Source organism: Taudactylus pleione, unplaced genomic scaffold (assembly GCF_031769625.1).
Source record: "Taudactylus pleione unplaced genomic scaffold, aTauple2 ptg000317l, whole genome shotgun sequence".
NCBI classification, from domain to species: Eukaryota; Metazoa; Chordata; class Amphibia; order Anura; family Myobatrachidae; genus Taudactylus; species Taudactylus pleione.
Window position 1 is genome coordinate 4,161,114 of NW_028284718.1, and position 12,488 is coordinate 4,173,601.

The 12,488-nt window shown below is 32.5% G+C and overlaps 6 non-coding genes across 6 annotated transcripts; all 6 read left to right on the forward strand.

Annotated features, from left to right (window-relative positions):
• Nucleotides 1–7,250: 7,250 nt before the first annotated feature.
• On the forward strand, nucleotides 7,251–7,322 carry TRNAP-AGG (transfer RNA proline (anticodon AGG)). Its single transcript has one exon. It is a non-coding gene; the product is annotated as a tRNA-Pro (tRNA).
• A 1,217-nt stretch (nucleotides 7,323–8,539) lies between these two features.
• TRNAP-AGG (transfer RNA proline (anticodon AGG)) lies at nucleotides 8,540–8,611 on the forward strand. Its single transcript has one exon. It is a non-coding gene; the product is annotated as a tRNA-Pro (tRNA).
• Nucleotides 8,612–9,829: 1,218 nt separating this feature from the next.
• On the forward strand, nucleotides 9,830–9,901 carry TRNAP-AGG (transfer RNA proline (anticodon AGG)). The gene has a single exon. It is a non-coding gene; the product is annotated as a tRNA-Pro (tRNA).
• A 267-nt stretch (nucleotides 9,902–10,168) lies between these two features.
• On the forward strand, nucleotides 10,169–10,240 carry TRNAP-AGG (transfer RNA proline (anticodon AGG)). The gene has a single exon. It is a non-coding gene; the product is annotated as a tRNA-Pro (tRNA).
• Nucleotides 10,241–10,507: 267 nt separating this feature from the next.
• Nucleotides 10,508–10,579, forward strand: TRNAP-AGG (transfer RNA proline (anticodon AGG)). The gene has a single exon. It is a non-coding gene; the product is annotated as a tRNA-Pro (tRNA).
• A 1,461-nt stretch (nucleotides 10,580–12,040) lies between these two features.
• On the forward strand, nucleotides 12,041–12,112 carry TRNAP-AGG (transfer RNA proline (anticodon AGG)). The gene has a single exon. It is a non-coding gene; the product is annotated as a tRNA-Pro (tRNA).
• Nucleotides 12,113–12,488: the final 376 nt, after the last annotated feature.

A 12,488-nucleotide genomic window follows, 5' to 3' on the forward strand; every position in this document is an offset into this window, starting at 1 on the left:
TTTCGTTTTGGGCGCGACAGGTCCCTGGTTCAATTCCCTGACAAGCCCTCTCTTTCTTTTTACGGTGCATCTCATGGTTTATATATATCTGATTTTCTCAATTGGCTAAGTCAATAGCATCAACTGAGTTTTGTTTTTGCCATACTCCCAATAGAATTTGTACATACTTATGAATCTTGCATTCATAATTTTATTATTGCCTTTCTTCTCTTTATGCATGATTTACACATAGCTTTTTACAAGTCTTGGGTTTTATCGATCAGACAAGTCCAAACTCTGCAGCCATTTTTATATCTTGTCACTGCACATTCCAAATAAGCACACATTGAAAACTATTGATAGAATCTTACGGAAACATTTTAGTTGTTCTACAAATAAGAGCATACTTATTAAAATTTCAACTGTATTGTGGTATATCAGGAAAACTGCAGGTTCCCTTCTGTCTAGATAGCTTTGAATGTTTTAAAAGAATAGTCTCACTTTGAAACACAAAAAGTTCAAAAATGAAATTGCAAGGTATTCTTTTGCCTTTCTTCTGTGTCTGGAAGCATGATTTGTACATTGCATATGACAAGTCTTTAGCTTCGTCCATGAGAGAAGTCCAAACTCTGTAGGCACTCACAAATCTTGTCCCTGCACTTTTCCTACATGCATACCTTAGAAAACTATCTACTGGACCATAAGGAAATATTTTATTTATTCTACAAATTCATTTTAACATAAATGTATATGGTGTTTTAAAAACAAAAAGCTATTTTCTTAAAATCAATTGGAAAAATCCAAAGAAAAATCTTTAGGTAGGTGGCTCGTTGGTCAAGGGGTATGATTCTCGCTTAGGGTGTGAGAGGTCGTGGGTTCAAATCCCAGACAAGCCCAAATTTTCAGATTCTTTGAAATGGTTCCATTATCTTATTGTAGTCAATTTCCTGAGTGAATTTCAACTGAATGTTGTTTTTTCAAAACTCTCAAAATAGATTGTATTTACTAATTTGCACAATTGAATTTTGTTTTTTGTCAAACTGCTAAAATTATTTGTAAGTACTTATCTGCACACAGCATGTGACATGTCTTGGGTTTTGTCCATCAGAAAAACTCTGCTGGGCATCATAAAACTTTGCACAGCAATTTTCAAGCAAGTATACTTAGAAAATTATTGACTATTAGGAAATATTTTATTTATGCTAATATTTCCTCCTTGTACACATTAGTGACTGCTTTAAAATAATATAATTTTCACATAAAATTGGTTAAGATATCAAATAAAACATGCTTACATGATGATTCTATGATTTTCGTTTTGGGCGCGACAGGTCCCTGGTTCAATTCCCTGACGAGCCCTCTCTTTCGTTTTACGGTGCATCTCATGGTTTATATATATCTGATTTTCTCAATTGGCTAAGTCAATAGCATCAACTGAGTTTTGTTTTTGCCATACTCCCAATAGAATTTGTACATACTTATGAATCTTGCATTCATAATTTTATTATTGCCTTTCTTCTATTTATGCATGATTTACACATAGCTTTTTACAAGTCTTGGGTTTTATCGATCAGACAAGTCCAAACTCTGCAGCCATTTTTATATCTTGTCACTGCACTTTCCAAATAAGCACACATAGAAAACTATCAATAGAATCTTACGGAAACATTTTAGTTGTTCTACAAATAAGAGCATACTTATTAAAATTTCAACCGTATTGTGGTATATCAGGAAAACTGCAGGTGCCCTTCTGTCTAGATAGCTTTGAATGTTTTAAAAGAATAGTCTCACTTTGAAACACAAAAAGTTCAAAAATGAAATTGCAAGGTATTCTTTTGCCTTTCTTCTGTGTCTGGAAGCATGATTTGTACATTGCATATGACAAGTCTTTAGCTTCGTCCATGAGAGAAGTCCAAACTCTGTAGGCACTCACAAATCTTGTCCCTGCACTTTTCCTATATGCATACCTTAGAAAACTATCTACTGGACCATAAGGAAATATTTTATTTATTCTACAAATTCATTTTTACATAAATGTATATGGTGTTTTAAAAACAAAAAGCTATTTTCTTAAAATCAATTGAAAAATCCAAAGAAAAATCTTCAGGTAGGTGGCTCGTTGGTCAAGGGGTATGATTCTCGCTTAGGGTGCGAGAGGTCCTGGGTTCAAATCCCAGACAAGCCCAAATTTTCAGATTCTTTGAAATGGTTCCATTATCTTATTGTAGTCAATTTCCTGAGTGAATTTCAACTGAATGTTGTTTTTTCAAAACTCTCAAAATAGATTGTATTTACTAATTTGCACAATTGAATTTTGTTTTTTGTCAAACTGCTAAAATTATTTGTAAGTACTTATCTGCACACAGCATGTGACATGTCTTGGGTTTTGTCCATCAGAAAAACTCTGCTGGGCATCATAAAACTTTGCACAGCAATTTTCAAGCAAGTATACTTAGAAAATTATTGACTTTTAGGAAATATTTTATTTATGCTAATATTTCCTCCTTGTACACATTAGTGACTGCTTTAAAATAATATAATTTTCACATAAAATTGGTTAAGATATCAAATAAAACATGCTTACATGATGATTCTATGACTTTCGTTTTGGGCGCGACAGGTCCCTGGTTCAATTCCCTGACAAGCCCTCTCTTTCTTTTTACGGTGCATCTCATGGTTTATATATATCTGATTTTCTCAATTGGCTAAGTCAATAGCATCAACTGAGTTTTGTTTTTGCCATACTCCCAATAGAATTTGTACAAACTTATGAATCTTGCATTCATAATTTTATTATTGCCTTTCTTCTCTTTATGCATGATTTACACATAGCTTTTTACAAGTCTTGGGTTTTATCGATCAGACAAGTCCAAACTCTGCAGCCATTTTTATATCTTGTCACTGCACATTCCAAATAAGCACACATAGAAAACTATCGATAGAATCTTACGGAAACATTTTAGTTGTTCTACAAATAAGAGCATACTTATTAAAATTTCAACCGTATTGTGGTATATCAGGAAAACTGCAGGTTCCCTTCTGTCTAGATAGCTTTGAATGTTTTAAAAGAATAGTCTCACTTTGAAACACAAAAAGTTCAAAAATGAAATTGCAAGGTATTCTTTTGCCTTTCTTCTGTGTCTGGAAGCATGATTTGTACATTGCATATGACAAGTCTTTAGCTTCGTCCATGAGAGAAGTCCAAACTCTGTAGGCACTCACAAATCTTGTCCCTGCACTTTTCCTACATGCATACCTTAGAAAACTATCTACTGGACCATAAGGAAATATTTTATTTATTCTACAAATTCATTTTAACATAAATGTATATGGTGTTTTAAAAACAAAAAGCTATTTTCTTAAAATCAATTGGAAAAATCCAAAGAAAAATCTTTAGGTAGGTGGCTCGTTGGTCAAGGGGTATGATTCTCGCTTAGGGTGTGAGAGGTCGTGGGTTCAAATCCCAGACAAGCCCAAATTTTCAGATTCTTTGAAATGGTTCCATTATCTTATTGTAGTCAATTTCCTGAGTGAATTTCAACTGAATGTTGTTTTTTCAAAACTCTCAAAATAGATTGTATTTACTAATTTGCACAATTGAATTTTGTTTTTTGTCAAACTGCTAAAATTATTTGTAAGTACTTATCTGCACACAGCATGTGACATGTCTTGGGTTTTATCCATCAGAAAAACTCTGCTGGGCATCATAAAACTTTGCACAGCAATTTTAAAGCAAGTATACTTAGAAAATTATTGACTATTAGGAAATATTTTATTTATGCTAATATTTCCTCCTTGTACAAATTAGTGACTGCTTTAAAATAATATAATTTTCACATAAAATTGGTTAAGATATCAAATAAAACATGCTTATTTGATGATTCTATGATTTTTGTTTTGGGCGCAACAGGTCCCTGGTTCAATTCCCTGACGAGCCCTCTCTTTCTTTTTACGGTGCATCTCATGGTTTATATATATCTGATTTTCTCATTTGGCTAAGCCAATAGCATCAACTGAGTTTTGTTTTTGCCATACTCCCAATAGAATTTGTACATACTTATGAATCTTGCATTCATAATTTTATTATTGCCTTTCTTCTATTTATGCATGATTTACACATAGCTTTTTACAAGTCTTGGGTTTTATCGATCAGACAAGTCCAAACTCTGCAGCCATTTTTATATCTTGTCACTGCACTTTCCAAATAAGCACACATAGAAAACTATCGATAGAATCTTACGGAAACATTTTAGTTGTTCTACAAATAAGAGCATACTTATTAAAATTTCAACCGTATTGTGGTATATCAGGAAAACTGCAGGTGCCCTTCTGTCTAGATAGCTTTGAATGTTTTAAAAGAATAGTCTCACTTTGAAACACAAAAAGTTCAAAAATGAAATTGCAAGGTATTCTTTTGCCTTTCTTCTGTGTCTGGAAGCATGATTTGTACATTGCATATGACAAGTCTTTAGCTTCGTCCATGAGAGAAGTCCAAACTCTGTAGGCACTCACAAATCTTGTCCCTGCACTTTTCCTATATGCATACCTTAGAAAACTATCTACTGGACCATAAGGAAATATTTTATTTATTCTACAAATTCATTTTTACATAAATGTATATGGTGTTTTAAAAACAAAAAGCTATTTTCTTAAAATCAATTGAAAAATCCAAAGAAAAATCTTCAGGTAGGTGGCTCGTTGGTCAAGGGGTATGATTCTCGCTTAGGGTGCGAGAGGTCCTGGGTTCAAATCCCAGACAAGCCCAAATTTTCAGATTCTTTGAAATGGTTCCATTATCTTATTGTAGTCAATTTCCTGAGTGAATTTCAACTGAATGTTGTTTTTTCAAAACTCTCAAAATAGATTGTATTTACTAATTTGCACAATTGAATTTTGTTTTTTGTCAAACTGCTAAAATTATTTGTAAGTACTTATCTGCACACAGCATGTGACATGTCTTGGGTTTTGTCCATCAGAAAAACTCTGCTGGGCATCATAAAACTTTGCACAGCAATTTTCAAGCAAGTATACTTAGAAAATTATTCACTATTAGGAAATATTTTATTTATGCTAATATTTCCTCCTTGTACACATTAGTGACTGCTTTAAAATAATATAATTTTCACATAAAATTGGTTAAGATATCAAATAAAACATGCTTACATGATGATTCTATGACTTTCGTTTTGGGCGCGACAGGTCCCTGGTTCAATTCCCTGACAAGCCCTCTCTTTCTTTTTACGGTGCATCTCATGGTTTATATATATCTGATTTTCTCAATTGGCTAAGTCAATAGCATCAACTGAGTTTTGTTTTTGCCATACTCCCAATAGAATTTGTACATACTTATGAATCTTGCATTCATAATTTTATTATTGCCTTTCTTCTCTTTATGCATGATTTACACATAGCTTTTTACAAGTCTTGGGTTTTATCGATCAGACAAGTCCAAACTCTGCAGCAATTTTTATATCTTGTCACTGCACATTCCAAATAAGCACACATAGAAAACTATCGATAGAATCTTACGGAAACATTTTAGTTGTTCTACAAATAAGAGCATACTTATTAAAATTTCAACCGTATTGTGGTATATCAGGAAAACTGCAGGTTCCCTTCTGTCTAGATAGCTTTGAATGTTTTAAAAGAATAGTCTCACTTTGAAACACAAAAAGTTCAAAAATGAAATTGCAAGGTATTCTTTTGCCTTTCTTCTGTGTCTGGAAGCATGATTTGTACATTGCATATGACAAGTCTTTAGCTTCGTCCATGAGAGAAGTCCAAACTCTGTAGGCACTCACAAATCTTGTCCCTGCACTTTTCCTACATGCATACCTTAGAAAACTATCTACTGGACCATAAGGAAATATTTTATTTATTCTACAAATTCATTTTAACATAAATGTATATGGTGTTTTAAAAACAAAAAGCTATTTTCTTAAAATCAATTGGAAAAATCCAAAGAAAAATCTTTAGGTAGGTGGCTCGTTGGTCAAGGGGTATGATTCTCGCTTAGGGTGTGAGAGGTCGTGGGTTCAAATCCCAGACAAGCCCAAATTTTCAGATTCTTTGAAATGGTTCCATTATCTTATTGTAGTCAATTTCCTGAGTGAATTTCAACTGAATGTTGTTTTTTCAAAACTCTCAAAATAGATTGTATTTACTAATTTGCACAATTGAATTTTGTTTTTTGTCAAACTGCTAAAATTATTTGTAAGTACTTATCTGCACACAGCATGTGACATGTCTTGGGTTTTGTCCATCAGAAAAACTCTGCTGGGCATCATAAAACTTTGCACAGCAATTTTCAAGCAAGTATACTTAGAAAATTATTGACTATTAGGAAATATTTTATTTATGCTAATATTTCCTCCTTGTACACATTAGTGACTGCTTTAAAATAATATAATTTTCACATAAAATTGGTTAAGATATCAAATAAAACATGCTTACATGATGATTCTATGATTTTCGTTTTGGGCGCGACAGGTCCCTGGTTCAATTCCCTGACGAGCCCTCTCTTTCGTTTTACGGTGCATCTCATGGTTTATATATATCTGATTTTCTCAATTGGCTAAGTCAATAGCATCAACTGAGTTTTGTTTTTGCCATACTCCCAATAGAATTTGTACATACTTATGAATCTTGCATTCATAATTTTATTATTGCCTTTCTTCTCTTTATGCATGATTTACACATAGCTTTTTACAAGTCTTGGGTTTTATCGATCAGACAAGTCCAAACTCTGCAGCCATTTTTATATCTTGTCACTGCACTTTCCAAATAAGCACACATAGAAAACTATCGATAGAATCTTACGGAAACATTTTAGTTGTTCTACAAATAAGAGCATACTTATTAAAATTTCAACCGTATTGTGGTATATCAGGAAAACTGCAGGTTCCCTTCTGTCTAGATAGCTTTGAATGTTTTAAAAGAATAGTCTCACTTTGAAACACAAAAAGTTCAAAAATGAAATTGCAAGGTATTCTTTTGCCTTTCTTCTGTGTCTGGAAGCATGATTTGTACATTGCATATGACAAGTCTTTACCTTCGTCCATGAGAGAAGTCCAAACTCTGTAGGCACTCACAAATCTTGTCCCTGCACTTTTCCTATATGCATACCTTAGAAAACTATCTACTGGACCATAAGGAAATATTTTATTTATTCTACAAATTAATTTTTACATAAATGTATATGGTGTTTTAAAAACAAAAAGCTATTTTCTTAAAATCCAAAGAAAAATCCAAAGAAAAATATTCAGGTAGGTGGCTCGTTGGTCTAGGGGTATGATTCTCGCTTAGGGTGCGAGAGGTCCTGGGTTCAAATCCCGGACGAGCCCAAATTTTCAAATTCTTTGAAATGGTTCTATTATCTTATTGTAGTCAATTTCATGAGTGAATTTCAACTGAATGTTGTTTTTTCAAAACTCTCAAAATAGATTGTATTTACTAATTTGCACAATTGAATTTTGTTTTTTGTCAAACTGCTAAAATTATTTGTAAGTACTTATCTGCACACAGCATGTGACATGTCTTGGGTTTTGTCCATCAGAAAAACTCTGCTGGGCATCATAAAACTTTGCACAGCAATTTTAAAGCAAGTATACTTAGAAAATTATTGACTATTAGGAAATATTTTATTTATGCTAATATTTCCTCCTTGTACAAATTAGTGACTGCTTTAAAATAATATAATTTTCACATAAAATTGGTTAAGATATCAAATAAAACATGCTTATTTGATGATTCTATGATTTTTGTTTTGGGCGCAACAGGTCCCTGGTTCAATTCCCTGACGAGCCCTCTCTTTCGTTTTACGGTGCATCTCATGGTTTATATATATCTGATTTTCTCATTTGGCTAAGCCAATAGCATCAACTGAGTTTTGTTTTTGCCATACTCCCAATAGAATTTGTACATACTTATGAATCTTGCATTCATAATTTTATTATTGCCTTTCTTCTATTTATGCATGATTTACACATAGCTTTTTACAAGTCTTGGGTTTTATCGATCAGACAAGTCCAAACTCTGCAGCCATTTTTATATCTTGTCACTGCACTTTCCAAATAAGCACACATAGAAAACTATCGATAGAATCTTACGGAAACATTTTAGTTGTTCTACAAATAAGAGCATACTTATTAAAATTTCAACCGTATTGTGGTATATCAGGAAAACTGCAGGTTCCCTTCTGTCTAGATAGCTTTGAATGTTTTAAAAGAATAGTCTCACTTTGAAACACAAAAAGTTCAAAAATGAAATTGCAAGGTATTCTTTTGCCTTTCTTCTGTGTCTGGAAGCATGATTTGTACATTGCATATGACAAGTCTTTACCTTCGTCCATGAGAGAAGTCCAAACTCTGTAGGCACTCACAAATCTTGTCCCTGCACTTTTCCTATATGCATACCTTAGAAAACTATCTACTGGACCATAAGGAAATATTTTATTTATTCTACAAATTAATTTTTACATAAATGTATATGGTGTTTTAAAAACAAATAGCTATTTTCTTAAAATCAATTGAAAAATCCAAAGAAAAATATTCAGGTAGGTGGCTCGTTGGTCTAGGGGTATGATTCTCGCTTAGGGTGCGAGAGGTCCTGGGTTCAAATCCCGGACGAGCCCAAATTTTCAAATTCTTTGAAATGGTTCTATTATCTTATTGTAGTCAATTTCCTGAGTGAATTTCAACTGAATGTTGTTTTTTCAAAACTCTCAAAATAGATTGTATTTACTAATTTGCACAATTGAATTTTGTTTTTTGTCAAACTGCTAAAATTATTTGTAAGTACTTATCTGCACACAGCATGTGACATGCTTGGGTTTTGTCCATCAGAAAAACTCTGCTGGGCATCATAAAACTTTGCACAGCAATTTTCAAGCAAGTATACTTAGAAAATTATTGACTATTAGGAAATATTTTATTTATGCTAATATTTCCTCCTTGTACACATTAGTGACTGCTTTAAAATAATATAATTTTCACATAAAATTGGTTAAGATATCAAATAAAACATGCTTACATGATGATTCTATGATTTTCGTTTTGGGCGCGACAGGTCCCTGGTTCAATTCCCTGACGAGCCCTCTCTTTCGTTTTACGGTGCATCTCATGGTTTATATATATATCTGATTTTCTCAATTGGCTAAGTCAATAGCATCAACTGAGTTTTGTTTTTGCCATACTCCCAATAGAATTTGTACATACTTATGAATCTTGCATTCATAATTTTATTATTGCCTTTCTTCTCTTTATGCATGATTTACACATAGCTTTTTACAAGTCTTGGGTTTTATCGATCAGACAAGTCCAAACTCTGCAGCCATTTTTATATCTTGTCACTGCACTTTCCAAATAAGCACACATAGAAAACTATCGATAGAATCTTACGGAAACATTTTAGTTGTTCTACAAATAAGAGCATACTTATTAAAATTTCAACTGTATTGTGGTATATCAGGAAAACTGCAGGTTCCCTTCTGTCTAGATAGCTTTGAATGTTTTAAAAGAATAGTCTCACTTTGAAACACAAAAAGTTCAAAAATGAAATTGCAAGGTATTCTTTTGCCTTTCTTCTGTGTCTGGAAGCATGATTTGTACATTGCATATGACAAGTCTTTAGCTTCGTCCATGAGAGAAGTCCAAACTCTGTAGGCACTCACAAATCTTGTCCCTGCACTTTTCCTATATGCATACCTTAGAAAACTATCTACTGGACCATAAGGAAATATTTTATTTATTCTACAAATTAATTTTTACATAAATGTATATGGTGTTTTAAAAACAAAAAGCTATTTTCTTAAAATCAATTGAAAAATCCAAAGAAAAATATCCAGGTAGGTGGCTCGTTGGTCTAGGGGTATGATTCTCGCTTAGGGTGCGAGAGGTCCTGGGTTCAAATCCCAGACGAGCCCAAATTTTCAGATTCTTTGAAATGGTTCTATTATCTTATTGTAGTCAATTTCCTGAGTGAATTTCAACTGAATGTTGTTTTTTCAAAACTCTCAAAATAGATTGTATTTACTAATTTGCACAATTGAATTTTGTGTATTGTTACCATAAGGAAATATTTTATTTATTCTACAAATTAATTTTTACATAAATGTATATGGTGTTTTAAAAACAAAAAGCTATTTTCTTAAAATCAATTGAAAAATCCAAAGAAAAATATTCAGGTAGGTGGCTCGTTGGTCTAGGGGTATGATTCTCGCTTAGGGTGCGAGAGGTCCTGGGTTCAAATCCCGGACGAGCCCAAATTTTCAGATTCTTTGAAATGGTTCTATTATATTATTGTAGTCAATTTCCTGAGTGAATTTCAACTGAATGTTGTTTTTTCAAAACTCTCAAAATAGATTGTATTTACTAATTTGCACAATTGAATTTTGTGTATTGTTACCATAAGGAAATATTTTATTTATTCTACAAATTAATTTTTACATAAATGTATATGGTGTTTTAAAAACAAAAAGCTATTTTCTTAAAATCAATTGAAAAATCCAAAGAAAAATATTCAGGTAGGTGGCTTGTTGGTCTAGGAGTATGATTCTCGCTTAGGGTGCGAGAGGTCCCGGGTTCAAATCCCGGACGAGCCCAAATTTTCAGATTCTTTGAAATGGTTCTATTATCTTGTTGTTTTTTCAAAACTCTCAAAATAGATTGTATTTACTAATTTGCACAATTGAATTTTGTTTTTTGTCAAACTGCTAAAATTATTTGTAAGTACTTATCTGCACACAGCATGTGACATGTCTTGGGTTTTATCCATCAGAAAAATTCTGCTGGGCATCATAAATCTTTGCACAGCAATTTTCAAGCAAGTATACTTAGAAAATTATTGACTATTAGGAAATATTTTATTTATGCTAATATTTCCTCCTTGTACACATTAGTGACTGCTTTAAAATAATATAATTTTCACATAAAATTGGTTAAGATATCAAATAAAACATGCTTATTTGATGATTCTATGATTTTCGTTTTGGGCGCGACAGGTCACTGGTTCAATTCCCTGACGAGCCCTCTCTTTCGTTTTACGGTGCATCTCATGGTTTATATATATCTGATTTTCTCAATTGGCTAAGTCAATAGCATCAACTGAGTTTTGTTTTTGCCATACTCCCAATAGAATTTGTACATACTTATGAATCTTGCATTCATAATTTTATTATTGCCTTTCTTCTCTTTATGCATGATTTACACATAGCTTTTTACAAGTCTTGGGTTTTATCGATCAGACAAGTCCAAACTCTGCAGCCATTTTTATATCTTGTCACTGCACTTTCCAAATAAGCACACATAGAAAACTATCGATAGAATCTTACGGAAACATTTTAGTTGTTCTACAAATAAGAGCATACTTATTAAAATTTCAACCGTATTGTGGTATATCAGGAAAACTGCAGGTTCCCTTCTGTCTAGATAGCTTTGAATGTTTTAAAAGAATAGTCTCACTTTGAAACACAAAAAGTTCAAAAATGAAATTGCAAGGTATTCTTTTGCCTTTCTTCTGTGTCTGGAAGCATGATTTGTACATTGCATATGACAAGTCTTTAGCTTCATCCATGAGAGAAGTCCAAACTCTGTAGGCACTCACAAATCTTGTCCCTGCACTTTTCCTATATGCATACCTTAGAAAACTATCTACTGGACCATAAGGAAATATTTTATTTATTCTACAAATTTGGAAAAATCCAAAGAAAAATCTTTAGGTAGGTGGCTCGTTGGTCAAGGGGTATGATTCTCGCTTAGGGTGTGAGAGGTCGTGGGTTCAAATCCCAGACAAGCCCAAATTTTCAGATTCTTTGAAATGGTTCCATTATCTTATTGTAGTCAATTTCCTGAGTGAATTTCAACTGAATGTTGTTTTTTCAAAACTCTCAAAATAGATTGTATTTACTAATTTGCACAATTGAATTTTGTGTATTGTTACCATAAGGAAATATTTTATTTATTCTACAAATTAATTTTTACATAAATGTATATGGTGTTTTAAAAACAAAAAGCTATTTTCTTAAAATCAATTGAAAAATCCAAAGAAAAATATTCAGGTAGGTGGCTTGTTGGTCTAGGAGTATGATTCTCGCTTAGGGTGCGAGAGGTCCCGGGTTCAAATCCCGGACGAGCCCAAATTTTCAGATTCTTTGAAATGGTTCTATTATCTTGTTGTTTTTTCAAAACTCTCAAAATAGATTGTATTTACTAATTTGCACAATTGAATTTTGTTTTTGTCAAACTGCTAAAATTATTTGTAAGTACTTATCTGCACACAGCATGTGACATGTCTTGGGTTTTATCCATCAGAAAAATTCTGCTGGGCATCATAAAACTTTGCACAGCAATTTTCAAGCAAGTATACTTAGAAAATTATTGACTATTAGGAAATATTTTATTTATGCTAATATTTCCTCCTTGTACACATTAGTGACTGCTTTAAAATAATATAATTTTCACATAAAATTGGTTAAGATATCAAATAAAACATGCTTATTTGATGATTCTATG